The sequence below is a fragment of the Lissotriton vulgaris genome, chromosome 2_1, assembly GCF_964263255.1.
Source record: "Lissotriton vulgaris chromosome 2_1, aLisVul1.2, whole genome shotgun sequence".
Taxonomy (NCBI): domain Eukaryota; kingdom Metazoa; phylum Chordata; class Amphibia; order Caudata; family Salamandridae; genus Lissotriton; species Lissotriton vulgaris.
Genome location: NC_141687.1, coordinates 1,845,803,398 through 1,845,808,027, shown reverse-complemented (window position 1 = coordinate 1,845,808,027; position 4,630 = coordinate 1,845,803,398). Strand labels below are relative to the sequence as shown.

The 4,630-nt window shown below is 38.2% G+C and overlaps 1 pseudogene; it reads right to left on the bottom strand.

Moving 5' to 3' along the window:
• Positions 1-2,780: 2,780 nt before the first annotated feature.
• LOC147733391 (uncharacterized) lies at positions 2,781-4,163 on the bottom strand (annotated as a pseudogene).
• Between the last annotated feature and the right edge of the window lie 467 nt (positions 4,164-4,630).

The following is a 4,630-nucleotide window of genomic DNA, read 5'->3' as shown; positions in this document are numbered from 1 at the left end:
GGAAGCTGGGCAGAACCCTTGGAGGCCGATTGACAGACGAAAGAGGAGGACTGTGGCAGAACTGCCACTGAGACAGTAAGGAGAGTGGGGGTGAGAAAGGAAGGTGCTGTGCCCTTGTGATTAATGATAAAATTCACAAGACCTAACGTCTAGCAAGGTGCCCTGACTTCTTGTCATCTTAATTCCTGAGCTGTGTCATAGTAGGTGAGGGGAAAGTAGCTTCATAACCCCAACCTCATTTTTACAGGTCTAGGAAACATAAACTATTGTCAGAAGAGCGCTGACAGTACTCGCCCACAGGGGAACTCCCTTCAGGCATTTATAGCAATTGTTGATGAGTACAGTGAACCTGTGAAATTCCTGCAGTCCACTCTGAGTGTGCATTCTACTGCTGTATTAAGGTGCAGATAAGGGGGGAGAGATCTTAATATTGTAGTAAGGACGTAGCTAGTGGTTTTGGCAGGTTAAAGTGATGAAATATATTGTTGTTATAGATTATTAATGCAAAGTAACACTGCTTAGCGTAATCCTATTGAGATAAATTCAATTCCAAAAGTAAGCATTCCTGAATTTTACGACAACTAAATGTTTTGAACTGTAATTCTTCCACAGCCCGAGGAGTGTTGAGAACTCCTCCTGATCAAAGTTGTAAATTCCAATTGTGAATACTTGTGAGCAATAACAAAGAGTATATTATTTTTATAAAGCAGTGCTTATTTTTCCACATTTTGGTGTAGCGTTATTTTTGTGTGCTATTGCGTGGTTTTACTGTTGGGTGGTCTGCAACCTTTACACTGTGCCTCTGAAATGACCGTCTTGCCCTAGGCCAGGCTACCACAGGTTCTAACACTCCCCCTTTCTAAGGTTTTCCCTGTTAGTAGTTACCTAGCAAGATAGCCACACTTAAGCATTTTATACTCACTTATCCTTCTGGTTTTTCCACAAAATACGTAAATAAAAGCACATATATATGCCACATTTCATTATCTTAAAACCGCTTATTAGTTTAAGACATGACAGAATCACAAGATTAGTTAATTATACTTGCAACGTAAGCATAATTAGTTCCTACGTATGTCTGTGTAGGTGCAAATTTTTATTCTAGGTTGATTAGTTCCACACGTCACTCAATGAGTTCAAGTTATGATTATGGAAGTATGATTTCGCAAGGGTACACAAAATTTATTTTGTCCACCTTGCTCCATCAACTCCCCCCTTTGGTGATTTATCACCAAATATCTCCCAAAATGTTGCAAATTCTATCAGAACATGTTTCAAATTCTTCAGATTAGTATAAATCTATACTTTAGTATCCTTTACTCTGGTCTCTTTAAAAATCTTCTCTCGGAACTCTTCCATTTCTATATCACCCTTTTCTCTTTCTCTTTCTCGTTTTTCTTGAATTATCTTCTTTAATGACTTTCTAACATTCCTTCTTTTTCTGTATATGCAACATAATTTTATTATTAAGGCTACTAATACTATCACTGTTACTAGAATTAATATTTTACCTATAATTGAACTACCTATTTCTTGAAACCAATGTGTAACTGCTGTAAAACGTCTTCCAAACCTTTCAAGAATACCATCAACCTCCAGTGGTTCAATTTCTCTATGCAACTCTGTTATATTTGTAATGTACTTTTCAATGTTTTGACTTTTGTCTGGAATGTAGGTGCAGCAATGCTGTACCTTCAATATTCCACAAACTCCTCCTCTTTTCCCAATATTATATCAAGAGCAAGATGATCTTGCATTACCATAGTCCTCATAGCAATCATTTCAGTATTTACCATTAAAAATCCACCTGCTGTGTCTGTTGACAAACGATCTACTATCGTTGACAATCTTCAAATTCGATTTGCATTGAAAGATATTCCCACTGCTGGTATCAGTGCTCCAAAGACATCACCTATTATTTCTAAAACACTCCCTCTTTTTCTATGACTTAAAGGTTTGCCTATTTCATGGATGCCATTCGTACCTCTATCTACATGAAAATTTTTAAGAAAGCTCAAACCCACATAACATGTCCCGTACCAGTGGTCAGGTAATCTGTAATAAGCAATCACTAGCATCCATTGTTCTAACATATTCAGATAACAATTTTGAAAATGTATTCTTCGTAAAGTCACTAATTGAGCTATCCTGATGTATTTCTGGCCTGTATACATGCTGCTTATTAGATTTTGATACTAAGTTATCCTGAAAAGGAATGACAATAGCTAATATTATCCATACCAATATTAATAGTCCAGTACAAATTAAACATAACCTGCACCATTTTCTAAAAATAGAACATTTCGTCTTATGTTCATTAGTAACCATTTTTCTTTTTTTTTTCTAACACAGCGAGTTTTTCTAACAGGTTTTCTTCGACATTATGTCACCTACAAGCTTTTAGTTTTTCTAACAAGTTTTCTTCGACCTTATGTCACCTACTTTATTTTTCACTTACAATGCCTTTTCTTTAAACAGGATTTCAGGTTATTACCTTTACCTTATTTCTTTGACCAATTATCACTTTTCTTTGCAGTTCAATCCTTTACTCACTTTTCCCATTTGTCTTTGGGCAATTCAAATTCTCTTGACTGCTGTTTACCTTTTCAATTGGAGGTAGAGCACTATAGGTCCATTCAGGTGATTTGTACTTCTGATTTCGTCTTCTTACTCTTTTGACCTTTGAACCACTTCTATTTTCTTTCCCAATGTCTCTCTTTGACTGGATATTTCATTCACATGTTCCTCTTGCTTTCTTTCTTTGTTAATCAGTTTAAATCTCAGTCCATCATTTCCTTTGGGCCAATTATCTCCTTTACAAAATCTTTTTGTCTTAGGTTCCGTGGTATTATGTTCCACTCTCCAAGCTCTTTTTCTTGGACTTTTTCTTACTGAAGTTTCATGTGCACTGTCATCTGTCTCACTTTCAGTGTCTTCAACAGTTTCATTTATGATAACTTTGATATCGTCTTTTCCATTTTCAGAGTCAGTTTTCTCTCTCGACAGCTCTTTCACTCTGTTAGGAACATCTCCGTACCTGGTACTTGGAATCTCATCTTCTTCATAAGTTATTTCCTTTTTTCCAGTGTCAGGATTTTCGTTTCTGCTTTCAGAGCTTCCTGTCTGTCCTTCAGAATTTTCTTGCTCACCAGTTATATCTTCGCCTTGCTCAGTGTCCTTACTGGTGTAAGTCTTTACCAATTCTCGATCTTCAGATTGATCTTCAGAATTTGGATCTTCAAGAATTTCTACATCTCTTTCAGATGCAGAACTAGTGTCTGATACTTCCAGATGTCGACGTTCCTGTCGATCTTCAGTATCTGGATTTCTCTCAAGTTCACCATCAGAGTCAGAATCAGTTGTGCTTTCACCTTCTTCGTTTAGATTTTCAGGTTCAGGCACACGGATTGTATGGCTTGCATGCACCCATCTTTTTAATCCGGCACACTTGACTGCAGTGGTGCTAACTAGAATGACTTGCCTCGGTCTCTGCCAACGAGGTACCAAACAGTTTCTTCTGCGATGTACTTTTATGCGAACCCAATCTCCAGGAACTAGATCATGAGCTGGATTTTTCTCTTTCGTGTTTGATTCAGTTTCCACCTGATGGAACACAGAAGTTACCACATCAGACAGATTTTTGCAATAATCCAGTATGATGTCATCATTAATTGTTAACAACTTATCAGCTGGTACAAATGCCTGCCTCATCACCCTGACCATTAAGATTTCATGTGGACTCAGTCCAGTTTTTCTGTCAGGTATGCTTCTTAAGGTCATCAAAACGAGTGGCAAGGCATCTGGCCACTTCAGTCCTGTTGCCAAACACATTTTTGCAATGCTGTTTTTAATGGTTCCGTTTACCTGCTCAACTACTCCTGAAGCCTCAGGTCTGTAAGAACCCGATGCAGTTTTTGACGAATGTCCAGTGCTTCACATACCATTTGCATGAGTTCATTTTGAAAATGCGGGCCACGATCAGTTTCGATCGTTACTGGGAAACCGTACCTAGGTATTATTTCACGTAAAAGTAACTTTGCAACAGTTAGCCCATCATTCCCCCTCGTGGGGAAAGCCTCTACCCATCGGGAGAACAAACAAATGATCACTAAAACATATCTGAGTCTGTTACCTGGCGGAAGTTCAATAAAGTCCAACTGCATTCGTGTAAATGGACCTCCCTCCTGTCCTATGGTTCCCAAACTCACAATAGTTCTTCTGTTTGGATTAAATTGCTAACAAATAAGGCATCTCTGACACAGGCGCTCAGCAATCATCCTAAACTTGGGATTATACCACGTTTGTCTGAATAGGTGAAGCATGGCATCTCTTCCAATTTGTGCTTGTCCATGGTACATTCGGGCCATATTTGAGATCATGCTATCAGGCATTACTGGTCTTTCATCTCTGTAAACCCAGATTTCATCTTCCTCTCTTTGTCTACATCCGGCCTTTAACCAGACATTTTTCTCTTCCTCATCAGCTTCTTCCTGCATTTGCCTCACTTCCTGCCAAGTTTCAACTACATTTGTTAGCATTAAAGGACTTGAAACATGCTCTTTCACTCTGTCCCGATTAATGGATGCAAGATTTTTAGCGCAGTATTTTGCAATGGAATCTGCATATCTGT